The sequence below is a fragment of the Schistocerca cancellata genome, chromosome 1 (assembly GCF_023864275.1).
Source record: "Schistocerca cancellata isolate TAMUIC-IGC-003103 chromosome 1, iqSchCanc2.1, whole genome shotgun sequence".
Taxonomy (NCBI): domain Eukaryota; kingdom Metazoa; phylum Arthropoda; class Insecta; order Orthoptera; family Acrididae; genus Schistocerca; species Schistocerca cancellata.
In genome coordinates, this window is record NC_064626.1 from 869,537,922 (window position 1) to 869,555,230 (window position 17,309).

Here is a 17,309-nt window from a genome sequence, read left to right on the forward strand (position 1 = left end):
AGAGCAGCAGCTCATGCGACAGCAGCAGCAGCAGCAGCAGCAGCAGTTGGAGGTCTTACAGACCTCACTGCAGTTGCTCTCGGACAGGGTCAATAAGCGGGATTCCCTCCAACCTCTTTCCCCAGGTGCCCAGTTTTCAGACACATTCCCACGTCCGCCGTCATTCTCACCGTTCAACGACGCAAAAGAGAATTGGGAAACATACCTGCATCATTTGAAGCAACATTTCACGGCCTTTCAGGTGTCAGATGACTCTCTGCAGCGGTCGTTGTACTTGTCTTGGGCCTCACCGGACACGTTATTCTTGCTCCACAAGTTGGCACCGTTGGCCGCCCCCGTGGCTCTCTCCTTCCACGAGATCTGTGTGTTGCTAACTATTATTCCCAGCGATACCATGTGGTTGCGTCTCGCTTGGAATTCCATCAATACCACAAGCAGCCGGGTCAGTCCTACCGTTCCTGGGTGACGGATTTGCAAGGCCTCAGCCGCAAATGCATCTTCACGTGCACCAATCAGCAGTGCAAGGCGTCATATGCAGATTCGTTAATTTGGGACGTGGTCGTTCAACTGGCACCCGATCCAGAGGTCCGCACTGCGGCGTTAAAGTTGGACAACCCCTCGTTGGAAGACATTCTGCGTATTGCCCATTCCTTCGAAATTGCTCAAGCGGTGAACGAACGTCTCATGGCGCGGCCCCAGGTGGCAGCCGTCGATTCCACTTCCTGCTCCACTCCTCGCCGCCGATGGGGCGCAGTCTCCAGAGGGCACCGCTGTTGAGATTCCTCACTGTCTGACGTCTCTATGGCGTCCGAACTGCCGGTCACCCCTCGACGTCGGCTGCGTGGCCCCCTCCCGTTGTGCCCCCAGTGCTTCTCGGTCCACACTCGAGCTGACTGTCCCCATCGCTGGAAGACCTGTTCGCTCTGTGAGAAAGAGGGCCACCTTCGTTCTGTGTGTCGTAGCCGCTCGACCCGCCCCCATCCCGCCACTGCGGGCCAACAGGAGGCCATCCATGCTTTACACGCAGTTGCCGCTCGGACCGACACATTGACTCAAAAGTTATTCCTCACCCTACGCATCTTTAACGAGGACGTCCGTTTCCAGGTCGATACGGGGGCCACAGTTTCTTTGGTCAATCTGACGGCGTATGCACGTCTCGGGTCTCCAGAATTGTCCCCACCCTCTCAGAGGTTGGTCGCCTACGGCGATGGTTCCATCCCTCTCTGTGGGCAGTTTTCTGTCATGGCCATCTACAAAAACGTTCCCCGGCCAATTACCCTATTTGTGGTGGACCACCCGTCGGCTTTGGACATTTTTGGACTAGATGCGTTTACATGGTTTGGCTTTTCCATTCAAGACGAAGTGCAGTTCGTTTCAACTACGGTTCTATTTCAGGACCTAGACGATCTGTGAGCGTCTTTTTCCTCCCTGTTTTCGGCAGACCTGGGCTGCGCTTCCAATTTCCAGGCACACAACACTTTACTGCCGAACGCACGGCCTCGCTTTTGTCGGGCTCGGCCTATCCCGGTAGCTTTGCGTGCGGCCGTCAAGCAGGAACTCGATCGGCTCCAGGCTGCGGGGGTTATTGAGCCAGTACAATCGAGTGCCTTGGCAACGCCCTTAGTGGTCATCAAGAAACCCAATGGATCGCTTTGTCTTTGTGGCGATTTTGGGGCTACGGTCAACGCTTAGTCTTTTGTTGAAACTTATCCCATTCCTCGACAGGAAGACCTTCTCGCTAAACTGGCAGGCGGCGAGTACTTTTCTAAGATTGATCTGGCAGAAGCCTATCACCAATTGCCATTGGATGAGGAATCGCAGGCCATCGTCATCAGCAACGCACCTTTCGGTCTCTTATAAATACAAGCGTCTTCCGTTTGGCATTTCCTCTGCCCCTTCGATTTTCCAGCGGTATCTCGAGCAACTTACGCAACCAATACTGGCTTGCGTCAATAACCTTGATGATATCTTAGTCATGGGGCGCACGCGCCAGGAACATCTGGGCAACCTCAGTATATTATTGCACGCCCTGCAGGCTGTGGGTTTACGTTGTTGACTGGAGAAGTGTAGTTTTTTTCAACCGGAAGTGGAGTACTTAGGACATTGGCTCAGTAAAGACGGCATTCGCCCTTCGAACTGCAATGTCGCAGCCATCGATGCCCTTCCCCGTCCACAAAACTTATTCGAACTCCAGGTATTTTTGGGGAAAGTCAATTATTACTTAAAGTTCTTACCCCAAGCCGCCCACATCACCCATCCCCTAAATCGCCTGCGTCACAAAGGGGTACCTTACACGTGGAATTCTGCCTGCGATCAGGCTTTCACCCGCCTGAAGACGATGCTGAAATCTGCCCCTTGCCTGACGCCTTTCTCTTGGGATCGTCCCTTGGTGGTGGCGGCCGATGCCTCAGCGTACGGGATTGGGGCAGTCCTGGCACACAGGAATGAGGATGGGTCGGAACAACCTGTGGCATATGCATCCAAGACGTTAACCACTGCGCAAAGGAATTACTCTCAGATCGAAAAGGAGGCTCTTGCCATTATTTTTGAAGTTCAGAAATTTCGCATTTACCTGTTTGGGGTGCAGTTCACCCTCCTCACTGATCGCAAGCCCTTAGTGTCGGTTTTCGGGCCCCATTCGCACCTCCCAGAATGGACGGCTCAGCGTCTTCAGTGCTGGGCATTGTTCTTGCATAATTACACTTACACCATCCGCTATAAACCCACCAGTCAACACACTAATGCAGATGCCTTGTCGCGTCTCCCAGCAGGACCCGATCCGGTGTTCGACCAGCAGGAAGTCCTGTGCTTCCACATCGACTCTGCCTGCTGGGAGACTCTCGATGGATTTCCTCTGTCAGCCACGCAAATTGCCGCTTCCACGTGCAGGGACCCCATTCTGCGGCAAGTCCTCTGCTATGTGACACATGGTTGGCCTCCCTACCTTACCCGACGTTTGGAAACTGACTTCAGCCCGTGGCATCACGTCTCACACAGACTTTCGGTGGTGGAGGACGTCCTCCTGTTGTCCACGGACTCGGATGCCCATCGGGTGATCACCCCTCCGGACTTACGCCACCGCGTCCTGCACTTACTACACCGCGGACACTGGGGGATGTCTCGCATGAAGGCGTTGGCTCGACGACATGTCTATTGGCCAGGGAACGATGGAGACATTGAGCACCTGGTCCGTGGTTGCACAGCATGTGCCCGTCATCAGGCTAGTCCTCCACAATATTTCGCACCCTGTCCAACACCCAGTACCTTCCGCCGCGGAAGTCGAACACGCGGCAGAACAAATGGATGTGGTCAGCCCATAGAGGGCTCCACCTCTGCAGCGGCTATTCCGCGCAGCGAGGGCGCCACCGCTAAGCCATGTGCAGGCAGCGGCCAATAGCCGCTCCCTCTGGTTTCGTATATAGGGACCCGCTCTGCCCTAGTCCAGCCAGTCTGGTACTCGCTCTGGATATTGTTTCTATCTCGGCGGTACTGCGTTCTGGTTGTTGCTCGTTGTTGACATTTGACTGGCTCTGGTTCCGAGTGGATTTACATTTGGCGTTTGGTGTTGTGGTTTCCACAAGCCTCCGTTGTTTCTCTCTTCCTTGTTGTGTCGCTCATAGTCGGTCGTGGTCGCTGGTTGTCAGTTGTCGTTGGTCTGTCGTCTGACTCGTCCTGTGTTTACCCAGTGGTGCGTGCTCCACCGCCGGCGGCTTCCCCACCTGGCGGCTCCGATCCGCAGCCCAAGGCATTCCCGTTGTTGGTTGTGGTTACTACACGAGCCTCATCTCCAATCCTCTTGCCGTCCCCTGCAGATCCCATGCCTTCCCATCTGGGTACTGCTCCCCCCCTTCGACTGGAGGAGTGTCCCCTTTTTTCAGTGCCCACAGGTGATGAGGCTCCCTCCTGGGACCACCTTCCCCTGGTATCACCTAGACTGAAGGCCCTATGCGACAACTTGGCTGTAGGATCCACAGTTTGTGTGCCCTCAGTTTGCTTTCTCTTTTTCAGTTTCAGATCTTGCCAAAGCCTGCTCTTCCTCTTTGTCCCACTCTATTAGACTAATGAAAGAGAAGAGGAAGAAACATAAGCCCCAGGACAAGCAACTGCCTCCCCTGGTGCCACCCAGAAGTGCGATCTCCCCCCTTGCAACCCGAGTCTGACCACTTATTTGTGGATGTTACCCCGTCATCGTTGGTGGCGGATGGCAACCCAGCAGTGCGATTGCTCCAGCCCATTCACATCCCATTTGGATTCCCATTCCATGGTTATCCAATGGAACTGTAATGAGTACTACAGTCACCTCACAGAGTTGCAATCCATTATTTCCTTTTATTCGCCAGCTACTGTCATTCTCCAGGTATCTCATTTTACTGATGATCACTCACCGACCCTTTGTGAGTTCCATGCTTCTTGTTGGAACCAGGTTGGCCCATTGAGGGCTTCTGGTGGCATTTGTACATTGGCGCATACAGCCATTGTTAGTACATGGATCTCCCTTCATAGCTCACTGGAAGCGGTTGCTGTATGGATTCACTTGGACTCCGCAGTCACTGTTTGCAGTCTCCATCTTCCATCTGACAGGCTGACCTAACTGCCCTCCTTCAGCAATTCTCCCTTCCCTTCTTTCTCGTCAGGGACTTTAATGATCATCACCTTTCGTGGGGCAGTGATTTTTCATCTAGTTGGGGGCTCGTTATTGACCAGTTTCTTATGGTCCACGACCTTTGTCTTCTTAATCATGATTCCCCTTCTCCTTTTAGTTCTGCATATGGCACTTTCTCTGTCATTGATCTTTCACTCAGTTACCCTGCTCTTCCTTATGTTCTTCGCCACATGATGACCTCTGTGATACGACCACTTCATGTTGATTCTTTCATTCCATTCCCACTTCCCAATGGCTAAATTATCCTGCTGGGCTTTCCATTATGGTGATTGACCTTTATATATCTCCCACATCGTTTTTACACCTTGTTTGTCAGGTTGTCAGTGGGGCTTTCAGGAGGGGTGGTCTCAGATTGATCATCTGCTTTGACTCTAAACTGCAGTGTGGCAGGTCTTTTCTCAGCGTTGCCAACTTGTCATAGTTTTCTTCAATCTTCGTAAAGCATACGACAGCTTGCTCATGCTCCATGAGTGGGGTCTTTGTATCCCCCTCCCGATTTTTATTCGCAGATTCCTGTCCCACCAGTCATTCAGAGTTCAGGTTGGCACCATTGTCAGCTCTCCACAGACCCAGGAGAATGGCATTCCACACGGCTTCGTATTAAGTGTTTCTCATCGCTCTCTATCAGACCATTGGTCAACCCTGCTTTGTATGTGAATGTCCTCAAAATTTTCCCAAAGAGAAAGCCAGTTGGAGAATGGCGCCTTACATGATGCGTAGTGTCCATCATGCGCCGAGACCTCTTGCATTCTTCGTTGACATGAATCTGCGCTTCCACTTACTCTCCAGCTGTTGGTTGAGGTACCCTCCCCTCCTGGGTGTGTTCTCCTCCATCCTCTGTGCAGTATCGCCTTCTGCACTGTCGATGATAATGGACTTCTAGCTCATTTGCACCTGATATCCAGCACGGTAGCCAGTCCGTTGTGGTTGGGCCACCACGTGCCATATACCCTGTCGGTTGTAGCTCCCTGACCACACAGGGATCGCTCTGCTGATGCCTGTGTCACTAACTCCACATTTATAGCAAGGAGTAGATGCCCGTCACCCTGGGGCATTGGGACTCCCGGCAATGGCCATCCTGCCAGGTGGCCTTTGCTGCGGCTGGGTAGCGCCTGTGGGGAGGGCCCATGGTCGGAGTAGGTGGCATCAGGGTGGATGACATGCAATGAAGTGTAGTACGTCATCTCTTGCTGGTGGTCAAACACCAGCAGTCTCTAAGCGGTAAAGGCCTAACTTCAGTGCTAAGAAATACGACCCCAGATCGCCCTCCCCTCCCCCCCTCCCTGGCCACACCATGGGAGGAACGCCAGGCCAAGGAATGGCAGCGAAGCTTATTCACCCCGGTACCTTGTATATATGAGAGTTGATGTGGAATATTTCTTGTCAATGAAACTTTAGTCTTTTGCGGAGCATTTAGAGGACAAGTTTGGGGAGGTTGAGGTCAGTCAGGGTTGGTCTTGATCAAAACAGCATTCTCTGCCCAGTCATGGGCACTACTTGCCTGTGACAAGCTGGTGGATGTTGCTGTTTCCATCATGTCCCATAAGAGCTTAAATATGGTCCAGGGTGTCATATTTCACAGGGGGCTTCTTTTGCAATCTGACGATGAGCTGCGTGCCTGTTAAGAGCGGCTAGGTGTTCATTTCGTCCAGCGCATCCACCGGGTCAGAGGGATAATAAGGTTGCCACCAGTGCCTTCATCTTGGCCTTCTCAGGTGACACATTACCCAAGAAGGTCAAGGTGATGGTCTGCTGCTGTGGTGTGAAGCCTTGTATCTCTCCACTGATGCAGTGATTTAAGTGCTGGAAGTTCAGCCATATGTCTTCCTGCTGTACTTCCAGTGCCACCTGTTGGGATTGTGGACTTCATTCACAACCCAATACTCCCTGTGCCCCGCCTCCCATCTGTGTCAACTGTGGAGAGCACCATTCGCCTTGCTCCCCAGACTGCAGGATTCTCTAGAAAGAAGGAAAAATAATGGAATACAAGACCCTGGATCGACTGACCTACACTGAGGCTCAGAGAAAATATGAGAGGCTACATCCCGTGCATATAATGCCAACCTACGCCGGCACTACGACAATGGTTCTACCATCTTCTGTTCTGCCGCGTATAGTTGGCTGTCAGAGCCGTGAGACTCCACCTGCCCCATTGATGGTGGGGGGCACATCCCTCCCATTGCTCCTGCACAACCTCCTTCAGGAGCAACATCCCCCCAACCATCAGGGACGTCCGTCCCCACGTCTCAGCCGGAGAAGCACAAGTCTTCATCGGCTCCTCTCACCAGGAAGGGATTCCTTGGGTCCCTCCCTTCCCAGGTTCCTACCAGTGGCAAAGCTGACACCCACCAGTGGCTGAAGCAACCACAGGTAGTTGGTCATAAGGCTTCACGGTCCTCCTCAGTCCCTGAGACTGAATCAGTTATGCCCTCCCAGCCGGACAAACCTAAGGAGCAGCAAGAGAAACCTTAAAGAAAAAGACCCCCAAGAACCAAGGCACTGTGGTGGCACTCACACCACCACTACCTACAAGCTCTGTGTCTGGGGATGATGTGGAGATTCTGGCATCTGCTGAGGACATAGATCTCATCGGGCCCTTAGACACAATGGATGTTGATCGTACAGGTACTCATCTGGTGGCAGCAGGTGACCCTGAGGTGTAGACTGCCTCATTGAGTGCTTCATGCCTTCCCAGTCTCACGATCACGTGATTCTGCAGTGGAATTGAGGCGATTTTTCCCACGACCTGGCTAAGTTGCCGGCAGCTGTTAAGCTTTACACCTGCATTCTGCATTGCCCTCCAGGAAACCTGGTATGTAGTGAACCTGTGCCCCTTCAAACTACTCTCGAAGCTGTGGCTGTCAGGATACAGACGACGCAGGAAATAACTGTTTGCAATGTGTACCTCCCTCCAGATGGTGCAGTACCCCTGTACGTATTGGCTGCACTAACTGATCAACTCCCTAAACCTTTCCCACTTTTGGGAGATTTTAGCGCGCATAACCTTTTGTGGGGAGGCGCTATGCTTACTGGTCAAGGTAAGGAGGCCGAAAATTTACTGTCACAACTCAACCTCTGCCTCTTAAACACAGGTACCCCCTACACATTTCAGTGTGGCACATCGCACATATTCGGTCATTGATCTCTCGGTTTGACCTCAGCCTCTTAAATACTGGGGCCGCCACATATTTCACTGTGACTCATGGTAGTTACTCAGCCATATATTTATCAATTTGCAGCCCAGGACTTCTCCCATCTATCCACTGGATAGCACATGACGACCTGTGTGGTAAGTGATCACTTCCCCATTATCCTGTCACTGCCCCGGCATCATGCCCACAGATGCCTACCCAGATGGGCTTTAAACAAGGCAGACTGGGAAGCCTTCACCTCTGCTGTCACCACTGGATCTCCCCCACATAGTGCCATTGATGCTGTCATTGAACAGGTCACTACAACAATCCTTTCTGCGGCAGAAAATGCGATCCCTCATTCAACAGGGTACTCCTGGTGAAAGACTGTCACTTGGTGGTCAGCGGATGTCGCTGGGGCAATTAAAGAGCATCGGCGAGTTCTACAGTGATATTAGCAGCACCCTTCTCTAGAGCACCTAATAGCCTTTAAGCTGCTCCGTGCCCACACTTACCAGCTTATAAAACAACTGGAACGGGAGTGTTAGGAGAGGTATGTGTCAACCATTGGGTGCCATACGTCACCTTCTGGATGAAGATAAGACGTCTTTTTCGGTACCAGACCCCAGTGTTGGAGAACTACCCCCCAGCCTTTCGCACCCTCAAACGGCGGATGGAAAGGAAAGTCCTCTTGTTCACTTCATGCACAGTGAACCCTATAACGCCCCAAGTACAGAGGGAGCTTCTCAGTGCCATTGCATATTGCCCCGATACAGCTCCTGGGCCGGATCGGATCCACAGTCAGATGATTAAACATCTCTTGTCTGACAAGTGACAGCTCCTTGTCATCTTCAACTGGATCTGGTGCAATGGCATCTTCCCATCGCAATGGCAGGAGAGCACAATCATTCCGGTGCGCAAACCTGGTCAAAAACCGCTTGATGTGGATAGCTACTGGCCCATCGGCCTCACGAATTTTCGTTGCAAGCTGCTGGAACATATGGTGTGTCGGCGGTGTGGGTGGGTTCTGGAGTCATGTGGCCTACTGGTTCCACGTCAGGGTGGCTTCCGCCAGGGTCGTGCTACCACTGATAATCTTGTGTCCCTCGAGTCTGCCATACAAACATCCTTTTCCAGATGCCAACATCTGGTTGCTGTCTTTTTTGACTTTCCTAAAGCATACGACATGACTTGGCGACAGCATATCCTTGCCACATTACATGAGTGGGGTATACAGGGTCCACTCCAAATTTTTATCCAAAACTTCCTGTTGCTCTGGTGCCTCCCATAGTTACCCCCATATTCCAGGAGAATGGCATTCCACAGGGCTCCGTATTGAGTGTCTCTCTATTTTTAGTGAAGGGACCAATGACCTTTGTAGTCGGTCCCTTCAACCCCCACAAACCAACCATCTATCTATTTTTAGTAGCTATTAACAGTCCACCAGCAGCTGTAGGGCTGTCAGTCTCACCTTCTCTTTATGTGGTGACTTCTGCATTTCGTACTGCTCCTCCAGTACTGGTGTTGCTGAGCGACGTCTACAGGGAGCTATAAACAAGGCGCAGTCATGGCCTCTAGCCCACGGCTTCCAGTTGTCAGCCACGAAGTCGTATGTTGTACATTTCTGTCAGCATTGCACTGTTCATCCAGAACCAGAACTTTTATCTTAATGACGATCCACTCACTGTAGTGGAGACATACTGATTCTTAAGACTGGTTTTCGACACCCGATTGACTTGCCTACCTCACCTTCGTTGGCTTAAGTGGAAGTGCTGGCAGCATCTCAATGCCCTCTGCTTCCTGAGGAACACCAACTGGAGTGCAGATCGCTCTATGCATATGCAGCTCAACAGAGCCCTTGTTCAATTCCGCCTTGAGTGTGGGAGTCTGGCTTACAGTTTGGCGGCGCCCTTCCCTCCATTGAAGTTTAGGCGTGCACTCCTGCTCGCCAGTTACGTTGCACACATTCATAGTTCTCTTGCGCATCTGAGCTAGCTACCGTCTCCTTTTCCCAACCACGGCGGTTCATCTCCCGCGCTGACGGCCCAGGTCAGGGCTTACGATTATGGTTCATGTCCAGTCCCTTCTTTCTGAACTGGAGTCGTTCCCATTACCACCTCTTCTTGAGACACATTCACGTTCACCTCCATGGTGTACACCTAGGCTGCAAGTTGTTCTGGACCTTTCGCATGTCCCAAAGGACTCCGTTAACCCGGCGGCTCTCTGCTATCACTTCCTCTTGATTCTCAACATGTACTGGGGCCATGAAGTGGTTTACACCAATGACTCGACGGCTGATGGTCATGTGGGCTTTGCGTATGTTCATGGAGGACATATTGAACAGCATTCCTAGCCAGATGGCTGCAGTGTTTTCACTTCAGAGCTGGCGGCCATATCTCGTGCTCTTGAGCACATCCGCTCATGGCCTGGCGAGTCATTTCTCCTGTGTACTGACTCCTTGAGCAGCCTACAGGCTGTCCACCAGTGCTACCCTTGCCATCCTTTGGTAGCATGCATTCTGGAGTCCAACTATGCCCTGGAACGATCCCGTCGAGCAGTGGTGTTTGTGTGGACCCCCGGGACACGTTGGACTCCCAGGCAACTAACTTGCCGAGAGGCTGGCCAAACAGGCTAGACAGAAACTGCTTCTGGAGATGGGCATCTCCGAAACTGACCTGCGTTCTGCCTTACGCCACAGGGTTTTTCGGCTTTGGGAGACAGAATGGCATAACAATACACACAACAAACTGTGTGTCATTAAAGAGACTACAAATGTGTGGAAGTCTTTTGTGCGGTCCTCATGCAGGGAACCAGTTGTCCTCTGCCACCTCCACATTGGCCATATGTGGCTAAAGCATGGTTACCTCCTCCATCATGAGGAACCTCCTTGGTGTCGCTGTGGCTCACAAGTGACGGTCGTCCACCTCTTGCTGGGCTGCCCGCTTTTAGCCTCTCTGTGGCGGAATTTTAATTTTCCCAGCACCCTACCTTTGCTGTTGGGCGACAATGCCTCAACAGCAGCTTTAGTTTTACATTTTCTTCATGAGAGTGGGTTTTATCATTTGATCTAAGTTTTAGCGCATGTCCTTTTTCCCACAGTGTCCTCCACCTTAGTGCTTTTAGGGTGGCGGTTTTAGTGTGTTGCAGAGTGGCTGGCTTCTCCTTTCTATTCTCATGGTCAGTCACCCACGGTAATCTGCTCTCTTGTTTTGATCTCTTCTACATGTTTTTTGCGCCTCTCTGATTTTCTTGTCCAATTTTGTCCACTTTAGTATTTGTTGCCCTTCTGTCATTCTTATGGTTTTCTCCTCTTTTCCAGCTGTGTTTTGTATATCTCGATTATTTTACTCCCACCCTTGTGGAATTATTTTAATTGGAACGAGGGACCGATGACATAGCAGTTGGTCCCCCCCCCCCCCCCTCCCTCCCCCGCCCCTCTTTTAAACCAACCAACCAACAAACTGCTTGGTGCTGTCACGTTTTACTTACCCTCCATGACCAGGACTTTAGAGGCTCTTTACTGATTTTTGATTGTCAGTTTTATCCCACCGGATGTTTTGGGTTGGAGTTGGTGCTACACTTAGCTCTTCACAGATCCAAATGGATGGCATCCTGCTGGACTCATGCTGAATGTCATGCTCGTCATCACCATCAGTGTGCAAGAGGTTCACTGGTCACCTCCACAATGTATGTCTAAGACTTTTGCATTTGGCACAGTTCCCACTTTAGCCTTGGTTGAATACCGTCCAACTAGCCCGTGCTTGGGTGTTGTCCCATGGTTTCCAGTTCTCCCCTGCAAAAATGTGGGACACCCGTATCTGTTGTCACTCCACAGTACGTCCTGACCCAGAACTCTACTTGGGTACCCAGTGCTTCAACATTCTTGCATAGTCTTGATATTTTGAGACTGATCTTTTGACAAAATCTGACTTGGCTGCCCTATATTTGTCCTCTAAAAGCTAGCTGCATGTGGAAGTCTAACACTCTGTGCTTCCTTGCACATACTTATTGGGGTGTGGATTATGCTACTTTTCTCTGTACCTATCAGGTTCTGGTCCAGAGCTGCTCGTACTGTGGTTGCCAGGTTTATGACTGCTGCACCTTCAGCTTTGCAATTCTTAGACCCTGCCCATCATTGTGAAGTTCGTTTGGCCACTGGCACCTTCTGGACTAGTCTCATAGACTGTCTCCTTACTGAAATTGTGGATATTTCGTCCCTCTTTGGTTCTGACAGTACCAATTCTCGGTCTCGTATGTAAACACCTTTCAAAAATTTCTTGAGCTTCCAACACATGCTGTTCTTTTTGCATATAAGGGAATGGAGCTGCTGACACCCTTCCTCAGGTGGGATTACCAGGTGGAATCCACCTCACAGCCCTCTTCCAGGACCTGTGTCACCTCCTTATAATGTACTGTCCATATTTTACTGCACACCCCCTCTAGGTTGGCGCCCAGGCCACAGATTAGGACTGATCTATTACAAGACCAGTCCTAATCTGTGGCCTGGGCGCCAACCTAGACTGATCTATTACAAGACCCTCCCCCCATGAACCATGGACCTTGCCGTTGGTGGGGAGGCTTGTGTGCCTCAACGATACAGATAGCTGTACCGTAGGTGCAACCACAACGGAGGGGTATCTGTTGAGAGGCCAGACAAATGCGTGGTTCCTGAAGAGGGGCAGCAGCCTTTTCAGTAGTTGCAAGGGCAACAGTCTGGATGATTGACTGATCTGGCCTTGTAACAATAACCAAAACGGCCTTGCTGTGCTGGTACTGCGAACGGCTGAAAGCAAGGGGAAACTACAGCCGTAATTTTTCCTGAGGGCATGCAGCTTTACTGTATGATTAAATGATGATGGCATCCTCTTGGGTAAAATATTCCGGAGGTAAAATAGTCCCCCATTCAGATCTCCGGGCGGGGACTACTCAAGAGGATGTCGTTATCAGGAGAAAGAAAACTGGCATTCTACGGATCGGAGCGTGGAATGTCAGATCACTTAATCGGGCAGGTAGGTTAGAAAATTTAAAAAGGGAAATGCATAGGTTAGAGTTAGATATAGTGGGGATTAGTGAAGATCGGTGGCAGGAGGAACAGGACTTCTGGTCAGGTGACTACAGGGTTATAAACACAAAATCAAATAGGGGTAATGCAGGAGTAGGTTTAATAATGAATAGGAAAATAGGAATGCAGGTAAGTTACTACAAACAGCATAGTGAACTCATTATTGTGGCCAAGATAGATACGAAGCCAACACCTACTACAGTAGTACAAGTTTATATGCCAACTAGCTCTGCAGATGACGAAGAAATTGAAGAAATGTATGATGAAATAAAAGAAATTATTCAGATACTGAAGGGTGACGAAAATTTAATAGTAATGGGTGACTGGAATTCGAAAGAGGAAGCCGCCTGGTAGAATTTTGCACAGAGCACAACTTAATGATTGCTAACACTTGGTTCAAGAATCATAAAAGAAGTTTGTATACATGGAAGAAGCCTGGAGATACTGACAGGTTTCAGATAGATTATATAATGGTAAGACAGAGATTTAGGTACCAGGTTTTAAATTGTAAGACATTTCCAGGGGCAGATGTGGACTCTGACCACAATCTATTGGTTATGAACTGTAGATTAAAACTGAAGAAACTGCAAAAAGGTGGGAATTTGAGGAGATGGGACCTGGATAAACTGAAAGAACCACAGGTTGTACAGAGTTTCAAGGAGAGCATAAGGGAACAATTGACAGGAATGGGGGAAAGAAATACAGTAGAAGAAGAATGGGTAGCTTTGAGGGATGAAGTAGGGAAGGCAGCAGAGGATAAATTAGGTAAAAAGACGAGCGCTAGTAGAAATCCTTGGGTAACAGAAGAAATATTGAACTTAATTGATCAAAGGAGAAAATATAAAAATGCCGTAAATGAAACAGGCAAAAAGGAATACAAACGTCTCAAAAATGAGATCGACAGGAAGTGTAAAACGGCTAAGCAGGGATGGCTAGAGGTCAAATGTAAGGATGTAGAGTCTTATCTCACTAGGGGTAAGATAGATACTGCCTACAGGAAAATTAAAGAGACCTTTGGAGATAAGAGAACCACATGTATGAACATCAAGAGCTCAGATGGAAACCCAGTTCTAAGCAAAGAAGGGAAAGCAGAAAGGTGGAAGGAGTATATAGAAGGTCTATACAAGGGCGATGTACTTGAGGACAATATTATGGAAATGGAAGAGGATGTAGATGAAGATGAAATGGGAGATACGATACTTCGTGAAGAGTTTGACAGAGCACTGAAAGACCTGAGTCGAAACAAGGCCCCCGGAGTAGACAACATTCCATTGGAACTACTGACGGCCCTGGGAGAGCCAGTCCTGACAAAACTCCACCATCTGGTGAGCAAGATGTATGAAACAGGCAAAATTCCCTCAGACTTCAAGAAGAATATAATAATTCCAATCCCAAACAAAGCAGGTGTTGACAGATGTGAAAATTACCGAACAATCAGTTTAATAAGCCAAAACTGCAAAATACTAACACGAATTCTTTACAGACGAATGGAAAAACTAGTAGAAGCCGACCTCAGGTAAGATCAGTTTGGATTCCGTAGAAATACTTTAACACGTGAGGCAATACTGACCTTACGACTTATCTTAGAAGAAAGATTAAGGAAAGGCAAACCTACGTTTCTAGTATTTGTAGACTTAGAGAAAGCTTTTGACAATGTTGACTGGAATACTCTCTTTCAAATTCTAAAGGTGGCAGGGGTAAAATACAGGGAGCGAAAGGCTATTTATAATTTGACAGAAATCAGATGGCAGTTATAAGAGTCGAGGGACATGAAAGGGAAGCAGTGATTTGGAAGGGAGTGAGACAGGGTTGTAGCCTCTCCCCAATGTTATTCAATCTGTATATTGAGCAAGCAGTAAAGGAAACAAAAGAAAAATTTGGAGTAGGTATTAAAATCCATGGAGAAGAAATAAAAACTTTGAGGTTCGCCGATGACATTGTAGTTCTGTCAGAGACAGCAAAGGACTTGGAAGAGCAGTTGAATGGAATGGATAGCGTTTTGAATGGAGGATATAAGATGAACATCAACAAAAGCAAAACTAGGATAATGGAATGTAGTCGAATTAAGTCTGGTGATGCTGAGAGAATTAGATTAGGAAATTAGACACTTAAAGTAGTAAAGGAGTTTTGCTATTTGGGGAGCAAAATAACTGATGATGGTCAAAGTAGAGAGGATATAAAATGTAGACTGGCAATGGGAAGGAAAGCGTTTCTGAAGAAGAGAAATTTGTTAACATCGGGTATAGATTTAAGTGTCAGGAAGTCATTTCTGAAAGTATTTGTATGGAGTGTAGTCATGTATGGAAATGAAACATGGAGAATAAATAGTTTGGACAAGAAGAGAATAGAAGCTTTCGAAATGTGGTGCTGCAGAAGAATGCTGAAGATTAGATGGGTAGATCACATAACTAATGAGGAAGTATTGAATAGGATTGGGGAGAAGAGAAGTTTGTGGCACAACTTGACCAGAAGAAGGGATCAGTTGGTAGGACATGTTCTGAGGCATCAAGGGATCACCAATTTAGTATTGGAGGGCAGTGTGGAGGGTAAAAATCGTAGAGGGAGACCAAGAGATGAATACACTAAGCAGATTCAGAAGGATGTAGGTTGCAGTGGGTACTGGGAGATGAAGAAGCTTGCACAGGATAGAGTAGCATGGAGAGCTGCATCAAACCAGTCTCAGGACTGAAGACCACAACAACAACAATATTACAAAACCTTTCTGTAATTTGTACCTTTCAGTTTTTCATTAGAGTTACTGTGCTGCCACCTTTTCCAGTAATTGATCTGAAACCATGAATAAGACTGGATATATTTTTCATCTCCTGCTTGTCAGGAACATCATTCATTGCCGGGAATAAGTTATGTTTTCACTGCAGAGTTCATAGCTGGTAATGGAGCCCTCCCTTGACCGCATTTAATATGTAGTGAATCACTGAGTAGTCCTCAGGCCTTTGATCGATGTTACTGTTGTCACTCTGTGGTCTCTGTTATTTGTGACCTTCTCATTGGACATGGTCATATTGCCTGCTTAGTTGTTTTTCTCTGCGTCCCAAGTCTAGTTGGTATCCCAGGGCATGAACTGACTGACCATTTGGATGGAGAAATGATCACTTGTCCCCATTCACATTGATGATCAGAGGTGCAGATTTGTGCATGCTAAGTGTGGTCTTCAGATTTCTTTGCCTTTTATGTTTGGTGGACAACTCACAGACAATTGAACTACTTTTCCATTTTCTATGTGACACTGGGTTTTATTCTCATCTCCCATGGCATGCTGTGGCTGGGGGACCCTCAACCTTGCCTCTCTTGCCTGCTATTTCCCTTTTCCTGTGTTTTAATTGCTTGAGATGCAGTTTGCCTCATTTTCTGCCATGCCCTGTTCTTCTTTTTATAGGTAGCATTCTGTTGAGTAGTGGGTGCTCTCCCTCTCTTTAACATGTCGCGTCTTATGGATTGAAGGTAAGACAGCAATAGGAAGGCCTCCTCACTCTGCATGCAGAGCCATTGGGATCCCCACCAGCTACGTTAACTATTTCTCTCGTCCTGTTTTATTAATGATTGTCCACTTGATGTCTTTACATTTTTAGACTTTTCCCATTTACTGTTCTGGATATCTCAATGAGAAGACATTGTTTACTTTGTTGCTGTCTTTGCCCTATATCAGTTGGCAGGGTCGGATGGGGTTGGGGTCCCTCTTCCCATGGTAGGGCCCTGTGAGACCACTTGTCTGCTGTAACCTATGTACTGATATGATCCCTATCCTTTTACTTCTCCATAATTCGTTTTTCAGTTCTGGCATCAGTATTGCTTTCAATGCCTCACTTTTACCACTCTTACATCCTTTCCTTATCCGATCTTAGTCTTGATGGGTGTTGTTACCTCTGGATGAACGAATCCTTGATTGAGGGACTGATAACCTCAGTGTTCAGCCCTTTAACCCCTCCCCAACCAACCAACCAACCAACCAACCAACCATCAAGTGTAAAGTCTATCATGTACAGAACTTGATAACTAATAAAAAAGCACTTGCAAGTGGATTTCATTCAATTAAGTACAGCAGCTCTCAGGTTCAGTAAATCGTGTGTGAAAGCTGTACTCACTCTCTTGGATTCTTGTCAGAACATTAAGAAAAACTGTAGTTTAAGGTACCCTGAAAAAATTTAAAATCTAGTATTGGTACCAGACAGTTGGCCTATCGCAAAGACAGCTGCAGTTTTTGAAATTTCCAAGAGACTGATGAACACAGCCAAAATTTGCAAAATTGGTTTGGTATTTTTGCTACACCAGGAAAAGGAAACGATCTGATCAAGGCTCTGTCGTACACTGTCAAAAGATACTCAATGAATATGAATAGAATATGAGGTGGTAAAGTGGAGATGATTCCTAAAGTTGGACCATTTGACACAGAATGACCCAACTATAGGTTTGGTTGTTCTAGTATTCTCACTCA

General features: G+C 48.4%; 1 protein-coding gene across 2 annotated transcripts in view; it reads left to right on the plus strand.

The window, feature by feature from the left end:
• The window catches only part of LOC126189875 (E3 ubiquitin-protein ligase TRIM37-like), a 293,715-nt gene that overhangs the window by 16,489 nt on the left and 259,917 nt on the right, over window positions 1-17,309 (plus strand). The window lies entirely within an intron of this gene.